The sequence below is a fragment of the Triticum aestivum genome, chromosome 3D, assembly GCF_018294505.1.
Source record: "Triticum aestivum cultivar Chinese Spring chromosome 3D, IWGSC CS RefSeq v2.1, whole genome shotgun sequence".
In the NCBI taxonomy this organism is placed as follows: Eukaryota; Viridiplantae; Streptophyta; class Magnoliopsida; order Poales; family Poaceae; genus Triticum; species Triticum aestivum.
In genome coordinates, this window is record NC_057802.1 from 307842792 (window position 1) to 307855923 (window position 13132).

A 13132-nucleotide genomic window follows, 5' to 3' on the forward strand; every position below is an offset into this window, starting at 1 on the left:
TTTTTGTTTCTTGCTTTTTGGTTCTGTTTAGCAATAAATATTTGATCTAGCCTCTGGTTAGATGTGGTTTAATGTTTTAATTACTGTTTGTGCCAAGTAAGACCTATAGGATCTTCTTGGATGATAATTATTTGATCTTGCTGAAAAAGACAGAAACTTTCTGCTCACGAAAACAATTGTTAAAAATCACCAGAAAGTGATAAAATACTGATTCCAATTGCAGTATATCAATAATAAAATTATCTAGGTCGTCCTATTTTGGCAGATTTTCCGAGCTCCAGAAATTTGCGTTTGATGCAGATTACTACAGACTGTTGTGTTTTTGACAGATTCTGTTTTCCATGTGTTGTTTGCTTATTTTGATGAATCTATGAGTAGTATCGAAGGGTATGAACCATAGATAAGTTGGAATACAGTAGATATTACACCAATATGAATTTAGAATGAGTTCACAACAGTACCTAAGTGGTGATTTATTTTCTTATACTAACGGAGCTTGCGAGTTTTCTGTTAAGTTTTGTGTTGTGAAGTTTTCAAGTTTTGGGTAAAGATTCGATGGACTATGGAATAAGGAGTGGCAAGAGCCTAATCTTGGGGGTTCCCAAGGCACCCCAAGGTAATATTCAAGGACAACCAAGAGCCTAAGCTTGGGGATGCCCCGGATGGCATCCCCTCTTTCGTCTTTGTTCATCGGTAACTTTACTTGGAGCTATATTTTTATTCACCACATGATATGTGTTTTGCTTGGAGCGTCATTTTATTTTGTTAGTATTTGCTTTCTGTTATTTAGATTAATGTTTTGCATCTTTATTTTCAATAAAAATGTCAAGGATAGCCTTTACCATGCTTATTTTGCAAGTATAGATGTTGGTGTTTCAAAACAGAAAGTTTACCGCTGTTGCAAAAATTCTCTAGAAAAGTCAGAATGTGATAAAATGTTGAAACCTTTTGCATAATAAGCTCTGATAAATTTACTACAGTGGTAATTTTCCTTCATAATTTTTGGAGCTAGGAAAGTATGGATCTTGCTGCATTCTTTAAATACTGTCATGTTTAGGCAGATTGCTGTTATGTTTGCATTGTTTGCATATGTTTGCTTGTTTAATGACTCTATTTGAGGATATGACTATTAAATATGCAGAGGCATTTAGTATGCAATGTTGAATAATAATTTTAGTGATTTGTTACAGTAGAAAATGATAAGGTTTTTGCATTGGTTTATACTAACTTATCTCACGAGTCCTTGTTGAGTTTTGTGGGGATGAAGCTTTTGAGATTTAGGGAGACCGTGATATGAGAGGAATTAAGGAGACACAAAAGCTCAAGCTTGGGGATGCCCAAGGCATCCCAAGATAATATTTCTAGAAGTGTCAAGTGTCTAAGCTTGGGGATGCCCCGGTTGGCATCCCACCTTTCTTCTTCAACAATTATCGGTCAGTATCGGTTGAGCCTAAGTTTTTGCTGCTTCACATGATGAGTGCTATCCTTGAAATGTCGTTTTTTTTCTTGCTGTTTGAATAAAATACCAAGATCTGAAATTCTTAAATGAGAGAGAGTCTTCACATAGCTACATAATTATTTAACTACTCATTGATCTTCACTTATATCTTTCGGAGTAGTTTGCCATTCATTCACGTGCTTCACATATATCCTATGAGTAAATGGTTGAATGAATTGAATATAATAAATCTGATTTTATATATGTTTCATATGCTTATCCCATGGGGAGTAATGACTTCACATATAAGAAGTAGAGGTGGTAAATTTATTGAAGGTTAGCAAACATTGTATTGGTCACTTGAAAAATTCATGAAAGAATATTGAAGGAAGAGAGATTTCACATATAAATATACTATCTTGGACATCTTCTATGATTGTGAGAACCATTAATTATTTTCAAACCTGAGCAAATTCATTGAAGTTGGACAAGGAAGACAACATAATGAGTTATGCTTGGGTATATTTGTATAGAAGTTATATTGTTATGGATCCTCTAACATGTGGTGCTTGCTATTTAGAATCCTTTGCTAGCCAAAATATCTGTACTAAGCAGGAATACTGCTTGTGCATCCAAATTCCTTGAACCAATTTTCTTCCATGAGTGTCCACCATATCTACCTATATGCGGTATTTACCAGCCGTTCCAAGTAAATTTGCATGTGCCAAACTCTAAACTTTCAAATAATAATCTTCCATGCTAGGTGGGTTATTCTCACGATGAGTGGACTCCGCTCATCATTCACGAGAAAATGGCTGGTAACTGGGATGCCCAGTCCTATGATCAAAAGATCAAAAACAAATTCGCAAATAATTTAAACAAACTCCCCCAGGATTGTTGATAGTTGGACGGCACCCGTTGTTTTGGACAAGCCGTCGAGTGTGATTGTTGGTGGAGGGGGAGTAAAATCTTTACCTTTCTGTTTGGGAACTGCCTATGATGTATCTAGTATGGAAGATATTGGGAACTCTTGGTCGTTATGTTGACAGTGAAAGCATACCTCTCAAAATTATTTTCATCACAGTTTTAGCTTCGAGCTCTGGCACCTCTGCAAATCCCTGCTTCCCTCTGCGAAGGGTCTATCTTTTACTTTTATGCAAGAGTCAGTAGTATTCCTTCTCATTCCAACCTACTCATTAGTTGGCAAACATCATGTGGTGGATAAAGATCTAAGCATATATGGCCATTCAAATATATTTGATCATGAATTATTATTGTTGACAATTATCTATATGATAAATAAGTTGGGAGGTGAAACATTAAGCCCCTATCTTTCTCTGTGTTCGATGGATGCTATTTGTTCTAAAAATATGCTTTGAGTGGTAGCAATCATGGAAGACTATATGATAGTTGAGTATGTGGGATTTGCTAAATCAAAGCTCTTACATAGACCCTTCCTGAAAATAAGATGAATTGTAATTGTTTGATGACTGAGAACGGTTTGTTAGTTTTCAAGAAAGTTTATGATCTATACTTTAACATGTGAATAGCTTGTTACTTGATCATGAGAAGCTTTATGATATGAGCTACTGTTATGATATATAATGATGCTAGAAAAAGTGATTGGAACTATCATTGATCAAACTTATGCACTTGCTAGCATTCACACTTCATAAATTATTTCTTTTATCATTTACCTACTCGAGGACGAGCAGGAATTAAGCTTGGGGATGCTGATACGTCTCCAACGTATCTATAATTTATGAAGTATTCATGCTATTATATTATCTGTTTTGGATGTTTATGGGCTTTACTAAACACTTTTATATTATTTTTGGGACTAACCTATTAACCGGAGGCCCAGCCCAAATTGCTGTTTTCTTGACTATTTCAGTGTTTCGAAGAAAAGGAATATCAAACAGAGTCCAAACGGAATGAAACCTTCGGGGGAGTTATTTTTGGAACGGAAGCAATCCAGAAGACTTGGAGTAGAAGTCAGGGAAGCTTCGAGGGAGCCACGAGGCAGGGAGGCGCGCCCTACCCCCTGGGCGCGCCCCCACCCTCGTGGGCCCCTCATGGTCCCGCGACCAACTTCTTTTGCCTATATATGTCCATATACCCTAAAAACATCGGAGAGCAGAATAGATCGGGAGTTCCGCCGCCGCAAGCCTCTGTAGCCACCAAAAACCAATCGGGACACTGTTTCGGCACCTTGCCGGAGGGGGGATCCCTCACCGGTGGCCATCTTCATCATCTCGGTGCTCTCCATGACGAGGAGGGAGTAGTTCACCCTCGGGGTTGAGGGTATGTACCAGTAGCTATGTGTTTGATCTCTCTATCTCTCTCTCGTGTTCTTGAGGTGGTACGATCTTGATGTATCGCGAGCTTTGCTATTATAGTTGGATCTTATGATGTTTCTCCCCCTCTACTCTCTTGTAATGGATTGAGTTTTCCCTTTGAAGTTATCCTATCGGATTGAGTCTTTAAGGATTTGAGAACACTTTATGTATGCCTTGCATGTGCTTATCTGTGGTGACAATGGGATATCATGTGATCCACTTGATGTATGTTTTGGTGATCAACTTGCGGGTTCAGTGACCTTGTGGACTTATGCATAGGGGTTGGCACACGTTTTCGTCTTGACTCTCCGGTAGAAACTTTGGGGCACTCTTTGAGGTACTTTGTGTTGGTTGAATAGATGAATCTGAGATTGTGTGATGCATATCGTATAATCATACCCACGGATACTTGAGGTGACATTGGAGTATCTAGGTGACATTAGGGTTTTGGTTGATTTGTGTCTTAAGGTGTTATTCTAGTACGAACTCTAGGATAGATCGAACGGAAAGAATAGCTTCGTGTTTTTTTACTACGGACTCTTGAATAGATCGATCAGAAAGAATAACTTTGAGGTGGTTTCAGACCCTACAATAATCTCTTCGTTTGTTCTCCTCTAAGAGTGACTTTGGAGTGACTCTTTGTTGCATGTTGAGGGATAGTTATATGATCCAATTATGTTATTATTGTTGAGAGAACTTGCACTAGTGAAAGTATGAACCTTAGGCCTTGTTTCCTAGCTTTGCAATACCGTTTACGCTCACTTTTATCATTAGTTATCTTGCTGTTTTTATATTTTCAGATTACAAAAACCTATATCTACCATCCATATTGCACATGTATCACCATCTCTTCGCCGAACTAGTGCACCTATACAATTTACCATTGTATTGGGTGTGTTGGGGACACAAGAGACTTTTTGTTATTTGGTTGCAGGGTTGTTTGAGAGAGACCATCTTCAACCTACGCCTCCCACGGATTGATAAACCTTAGGTCATCCACTTGAGGGAAATTTGCTACTGTCCTACAAACCTCTACACTTGGAGGCCCAACAACGTCTACAAGAAGAAGGTTGCGTAGTAGACATCAGTCGCCATTGCAACACCCCTTCATATGGAGCCTCAACCTTGGCGGCCGGTCGATCTCCAGCACCCTCACGAACGCCTCGGGAAGACAAAGGCGGCTACGCGGCGGCTCGCGCAACTGCAAGATGAACTCCAGCGTTGTGTCTCCGACATGGCTGCTCTACGAAGGAGGAGGAGATGGTGGCGGAGACAACGGCGTCGTGGGTGTCCCCCTTCCACGCCCACCTCTACCTCGACCACCTCACCGACCGCGACCCCGTCTGGCGTCTCCGCCTTGAGCGTCTGGCTCTTCCTTAACCGCCGCAGCTCTCTGGCAGGAAGAAGACCTAGTCGCCTCCGCAGAAGGACGGCCGCGGCCGCGCCCTCTTGGCATGGCAGTGGATGGAGAATGGAGAAGAAGGGGAGACACGAGAGGATGCCTCTCCTCCTCCTCCTGGTCCCCTTTTTATAGCCAAGCGAAGAAGGCTGAAGACTGGCTCTACGCCTCTGAAGAGCCCTTTCAATTCCGGCTCATTAAAGCCATTGGTAACGAGCGAGGTCATCGACCGCCCTCCCCGCGCCACTCAAAGGCGCGTGGGTATCGGCCATGGCGCGCCATCCCATACCCTGCACGTCGCCACCTACCCCGCACCATGCATGCAGCGTACGTGGCGAAAAAGGCGGGCGTAGTGGGAAACATGGAACGGCGGTTCCAAGATCAGAAAAGGCGCAGAGGGTAAATGAACAGCGCCCCTGGAATTTCCTCTTTTTTATGGGGAAGGCGCGGGCCGCCTCTTTACTACTCACCACAGGGTGACGCAAGTGTGCTGCGGCCACTCCACGCACGACCCCCACGTCACGCACTCAATGTGGATCGTGGGGAAGCACAACTGGCGAAGAAGTTACTACGGTAAAAACTCTGCCACACGTGCCCGCGCACCGTTCTGGGCCTGTCCCAACAACGCTTCGCGCTTATGTGTTGCCCAGGCCTGGGGGCTCCTGTCGTTGTACAAAAGTAGGGGCCTTTTTGTACCCCTTTACTTGTGCACGGGCAGTTGTAGCCGCACCTACGGCCGGGCTTGGCGGGGCAGAGGAAGGGAAGGTACAAGGCTGCCGAGGCAGCACTCAGGCCAGAAGCATGAAGAGCAAAGGGGCAAGGTTGATTCCCCCCGGCAAGATCCTTGCTGGGGCGACCTACACAGCCCCAACAAGAGCCTTGCCGAGGCAACTTGCCCAACACCAGCAAGGCCGCCACCCTTGATCCCGAGAGTCCTTACACCATCGACAAACATCAAAACCAAGGCTCAGGGGTGCCTGCGTGGTCGCATGCAGATCTTTGTGAAGACCAAAGACCCGCAAATCTAGATGGGAACCAGAAGACGAAGACCCCCGGCAAGATCCTTGCCGGGGACAGACAAAAACCCCCGGCAAAATACTTGTCGGGACAGCCACAAGACCCCCGGCAAGATCCTTGCCGGGGACGCCCACAAGACCCCAGCAAGACCCTTGTCGGGGGCATCTGCGGGGCCACAACCAGGCCCGCACCTACCAAGGTTTCGCTATCCCACAGCCATTCCGTCGCGGCAACCAGCCTGCCAAACTAGGCACGCACCTACGTGGCAACAAGCAACCTCTAGGCCAACCAGTCAAGCACCTACGTGGTGGCATGCAGATCTTCGTTAAGACCCTGCCACCGCACCAGCGCAGCAGCCAGCCAGCGAGCATGGCGCTGCATGCCTCGTCAGCTTGGAAGCGTGTCAAAACAAGGCGACACGGCGACGGACGGGACGAGCTTCATTGCCGTCCACGATAAAGCAAGAGGACACGTAGGCGGCACATTAAATGCGTTTGTCCCACGATGTCAGGGATAGACTTGTACACTGTAGACACTTTCCACCTCCTGTGTGCCACTGTGGCAACCCCTTTGACATATAAAAGGAGGCCCGAGGCGTACTTGGGAAGGATTCGGACTTTTTGAACTGGGCATGCACCGCAGCTAGTTCAAGAGCTCAAGAACACCAAATATATACACCAAAGCAGGACTAGGGTATTACGCATCGCTTGCGGCCCGAACCTGGGTAAAAATCCCCTCGCGCTAATCTCTCAGTCCTGCTCTTTGCACAGCTCCGCGCCCCGCCAACCATAGTAGGGATTCCCCGTGATCCCATAGGTGTCATTTCCCCCGACAGTGTCCTACCCCCCTGGGCGCGCCTCCCGACCTGGTAGCTACCTCGTGGCTTTCCTGATGTGCACTCCAAGCCCTCTGGATGTCTTCTAGTCCAAGAAAAGTCATCGCAAAAGTTTCATTTCGTTCGGTATTCCTTTTCTGCGAAACTCTTAAACAAGGAAAAAAACAGGAACTGGCACTAGGCTCCCGGTTAATAAGTTAGTCCCAAAACTTATATAAAATAGCATATTAATGCATATAAAACATCCGAAACAGATAATATAATAGCATGGAACAATAAAAATTATAGATATGTTGGAGATGTATCAAGCATCCCCAAGCTTAATTCCTGCTCGTCCCCGAGTAGGTAAATGATAAAAACAAATGTTTTGATGTGGAATGGTACCTAACGTATTTATCCATGTAATTCTCTTTATTGTGGCATGAATGTTCAGATCCGTATGATTCAAAACAAAAGTTTAATATTGGCATAAAAAAATAATACTTCAAGGATACTAACAAAATAATTATGTCTTCTCAAAATAACATGGCAAAAGAAAGCTTATCCCTACAAAATCATATAATCTGGCTAAGCTCCATCTTCATCACACAAAATATTTAAATCATGCACAACCCCGGTGACAAACCAAGAAATTGTTTCATACTTTTGACGTTCTCAAACTTTTTCAACTTTGACGCAATACATGAGCGTGAGCCATGGACATAGCACTATGGGTGGAATAGACGGTGGTTGTGGAGAAGACAAAAATAAGGAGATAGTCTCACATCAACTAGGCGTATCAACGGGCTATGGAGATGCCCATCAATATATGTCAATGTGAGTGAGTAGGGATTGCCATGCAACGGATGCACTAGAGCTATAAGTTTATGAAAGCTCAAAAAGAAACTAAGTGGGTGTGCATCCAACTTGCTTGCTCACGAAGGCCTAGAGCCCATCATTGGAATATACAGGCCAAGTTCCATAATGAAAATTCCCACTAGTATATGAAAGTGATATCATAGGAGGCTCTCTATCATGAAGATCATGGTGCTACTTTGAAGCACAAGTGTGGTAAAAGGATAGTAACATTGTCCCTTCTCTCTTTTTCTCTCATTTTTTTGTTTGGGCCTTAACTCATTTCTTTTGGGCCTCCTTTTTTTCGTCCGGAGTCTCATCCCGACTTGTGGGGGAATCATAGTCTCCATCATCCTTTCCTCACATGGGACAATGCTCTAATAATGAAGATCATCACACTTTTATTTACTTACAACTCAAGAATTACAACTCAATACTAGAACAAAATATGACTCTATGTGAATGCCTCCGGCAGTGTACTGGGATGTGCAATGAATCAAGAGCGACATGTATAAAAAAATGTTGAACGGTGGCTTTGCCACAAATACTATGTCAACTACATGATCATGCAAAGCAATATGACAACGATGATGCGTGTCATAATAAACAGAACGGTGGAAAGTTGCATGGCAATATATCTCGTAATGACTATGGAAATGCCATAATAAGTAGGTATGGTGGCTGTTTTGAGGAAGGTATGAGGTAGGTGTATGGTACCGGCGAAAGTTGCGCTGTACTAGAGAGGCTAGCAATGGCGGAAAGGTGAGAGTGTGTATAATCCATGGACTCAACATTAGTCATAAAGAACTCACATACTTATTACAAAAATCTATTAGTCATCGAAACAAAGTACTACATGCATGCTCCTAGGGGGATAGATTGGTAGGAAAAGACCATCGCTCGTCCCCGACCGCCACTCATAAGTAAGACAATCCATAAATAAATCATGCTCCGACTTCATCACATAACGGTTCACCATACGTGCATGCTACGGGACTCACAAACTTTAACACAAGTATTTCTCAAATTCACAACTACTCACTAGCATGACTCTAATATCACCATCTTCATATCTCAAAACAATCATAAGGAATCAAACTTCTCATAGTATTCAATGCACTTTATGAAGGAAATATGCCCTAGAGGCAATAATAAAGTTATTATTTATTTCCTTATTCTCATGATAAATGTTTATTATTCATGCTAGAACTGTATTAACATGAAACATAATACATGTGTGAATACATAGACAAACATAGTGTCACCAGTATGCCTCTACTTGACTAGCTCGTTGATCAAAGATGGTTATGTTTTCTAGCCATAGACATGAGTTGTCATTTGATTAACGGGATCACATCATTAGGAGAATGATGTGATTGACTTGACCCATTCCATTAGCTTAGCACGCGATCGTTTAGTATTCTGCTATTGCTTTCTTCATGACTTATACATGTTCCTATGACTATGAGATTATGCAACTCTAGTTTACCGGAGGAACACTTTGTGTGCTACCAAACGTCACAACGTAACTGGGTGATTATAAAGGTGCTCTACAGGTGTCTCCAAAGGAACTTGTTGGGTTGGCGTATTTCGAGATTAGGATTTGTCACTCTGATTGTCGGAGAGGTATCTCTGGGCCCACTCGGTAATGCACATCACTATAAGCCTTGCAAGCATTACAACTAATGAGTTAGTTGCGGGATGATGTATTACAGAACGAGTAAAGAGACTTGCCGGTAACGAGATTGAGCTAGGTATTGAGATATCGACGATCGAATCTCGGGCAAGTATCATACCGATGACAAAGGGAACAACGTATGTTGTTATGCGGTTTGACTGATAAAGATCTTCGTAGGATATGTGGGAGCCAATATGAGCATCCAGGTTCCGCTATTGGTTATTGACCGGAGATGTGTCTCGGTCATGTCTACATAGTTCTCGAACCCGTAGGGTCCGTACGCTTAAAGTTCGATGACGGTTATATTATGAGTTGTGTTTTGATGTACCGAAGGTAGTTAGGAGTCCCGGATGAGATCGGGGACATGACGAGGAGTCTCGAAATAGTTGAGACGTAAAGATCGATATATTGGAGGACTATATTCGGACATCGGAAAGGTTCCAAGTGATTCGGGTATTTTTCGGAGTACCGGAGAGTTACGGGAATTCGCCGGGGAGTATATGGGCCTTATTGGGCTTTAGGGGAAAGAGAGAGGAGAGGTTGCGCGCCCCCCAAGGCCTAGTCCGAATTGGACTAGGGGGAGGGGCTGCGCCCCCTCCTTCCTTCTCTTCTCTCTCCCCTTTCCTTGACTCCTACTCCTACTACTTGGAAGGGGGGGATCCTACTCCCGGTCGGAGTAGGACTCCTCCTAGGGCGCGCCATAGAGAGGGCCGGCCCTCTCCCTCCTCCACTCCTTTATATTCGGGGAAGGGGGCACCCCTTGGAGACACAACAATTGATCTCTTGATCTCTTAGCCGTGTGCGGTGCCCCCCTCCACCATAATCCACCTCGATAATATCGTAGCGGTGCTTAGGCGAAGCCCTGCGTCGGTAGAACATCATCATCGTCACCACGCCGTCGTGCTGACGGAACTCTCCCTCAAAGCTCGGATAGATCGGAGTTCGAGGGATGTCATCGAGCTGAACGTGTGCTGAACTCGGAGGTGCCGTGCGTTCGGTACTTGATCGGTCGGATCGTGAAGACGTACGACTACATCAACCGCATTGTGCTAACGCTTCCGCTTTCAGTCTACGAGGGTATGTGGACACACTCTCCCCTCTCGTTGCTGTGCATCACCATGATCTTGCGTGTGCGTAGGATTTTTTTTTGAAATTACTACGTTCCCCAACAGTGGCATCCAAGCCAGGTTTTATGCGTAGATGTTATATGCACGAGTAGAACACAAGTGAGTTGTGGGCGATATAAGTAATACTGCTTACCAGCATGTCATACTTTGGTTCGGCAGTATTGTTGGATGAAGCGGCCCGGACCGACATTACGCGTACGCTTACGCGAGACTGGTTTTACCGGCGTGCTATGCACACAGGTGACTAGCGGGTGTCAGTTTCTCCAACTTTAGTTGAACTGAGTGTGGCTACGCCCGGTCCTTGCGAAGGTTAAAACAACACCAACTTGACAAACTATCGTTGTGGTTTTGATGCGTAGGTAAGAACGGTTCTTGCTCAGCCCGTAGCAGCCACGTAAAACTTGCAACAACAAAGTAGAGGACGTCTAACTTGTTTTTGCAGGGCATGTTGTGATGTGATATGGTCAAGGCATGATGCTATATTTTATTGTATGAGATGATCATGTTTTGTAACCGAGTTATCGGCAACTGGCAGGAGCCATATGGTTGTCGCTTTATTGTATGCAATGCAAACGCCCTGTAATGCTTTACTTTATCACTAAGCAGTAGCGATAGTCGTAGAAGCATAAGTTGGCGAGACGATAATGATGCTACGATGGAGATCAAAGGTGTCGCGCCGGTAACGATGGTGATCATGACGGTGCTTCGGAGATGGAGATCACAAGCACAAGATGATGATGGCCTTATCATATCACTTATATTGATTGCATGTGATGTTTATCTTTTATGCATCTTATCTTGCTTTGATTGATGGTAACATTATAAGATGATCTCTCACTAAATTATCAAGGTATAAGTGTTCTCCCTGAGTATGCACCGTTGCGAAAGTTCTTCGTGCTGAGACACCACATGATGATCGGGTGTGATAGGCTATACATTCAAATACAACGGGTGCAAAACAGTTGGACACGCAGAATAATCAGGTTAAACTTGACGAGCCTAGCATATAACAGATATGGCCTCAGAACACTGAGACCGAAAGGTCGAGCGTGAATCATATAGTAGATATGATCAACATAGCGATGTTCACCATTGAAACTACTCCATCTCACGTGATGATCGGACATGGTTTAGTTGATTTGGATCACGTGATCACTTAGAGGATTAGAGGGATGTCTATCTAAGTGGGAGTTCTTAAGTAATATGATTAATTGAACTTTAATTTATCATGAACTTAGTCCTGGTAGTATTAGCATATCTATGTTGTAGATCAATAGCTTGCGTTTAGCTCCCCTGTTTTATTTTTTTGTATGTTCCTAGAGAAAACTAAGTTGAAAGATGTTAGTAGCAATGATACGGATTGGATCCGTGATCTGAGGTTTATCCTCATTGCTGCACAGAAGAATTATGTCGTTGATGCACCGCAAGGTGACAGACCTATTGTAGGAGCAGATGCAGACGTTATGAACGTTTGACAAAAGCTCGGTATGATGACTACTTGATAGTTAAGTGCACCATGCTTTACGGCTTAGAACCGGGACTTCAAAAAAAATTGAACACCACGGAGCATATAAGATGTTCCAAGAGTTGAAATTGGTATTTCATACTCATGCCCGTGTTGAGAGGTATGAGACCTCTAACAGTACTTTCCTTACAAGATGGAGGAGAATAGCTCAAGCAGTGAGCATGTGCTCAGATTGTCTGGGTACTACAATCGCTTGAATCAAGTGGGAGTTAATCTTCCAGATAAGATAGTGATTGATAGAATTCTCTAGTCACCATCACCAAGTTAGTAGAACTTCCTGATGAACTACAATATGCAAGGGATAACGGAAGTAATTCCCGAGCTCTTCGCGATGCTGAAATCGACGAAGGTAGAAATCAAGAAAGAGCATCAAGTGTTGATGGTTAACAAGATCACTAGTTTCAAGTAAAGGGACAAAGGGAAGAAAGGGGAACTTCAAGAAGAACGGAAAACAAGTTGCTGCTCAAGTGAAGAAGCCCAATTCTAGACCTAAGCCTGAGACTAAGTGCTTCTACTCGAAGGGAGTGGTCACTGGAAGCGGAACTGCCCCAAGTATTTGGCAAATAAGAAGGATGGCAAAGTGAACAAAAGGTACATTGGATATACATGTTATTGATGTGTACTTTACTAGTGTTTATAGCAACCCCTCGGCATTTGATACTGGTTCAGTTGCTAAGAGTAGTAACTCGAAACGGGAGTTGCAGAATAAACAGAAACTAGTAAAGGGCGAGGTGACGATGTGTGTTGGAAGTAGTTCCAAGATTGTATGATCATCATCGCACACTCCCTATACTTTCGGGATTAGTGTTGAAACTAAATAAGTGTTATTTGGTGTTTGCGTTGAGCATGAATATGATTTGATCATGTTTGTTGCAATACGGTTATTCATTTAAATTAGAGAATAATTCTTGTTCTGTTTACATGAATAAAACCCTCAATG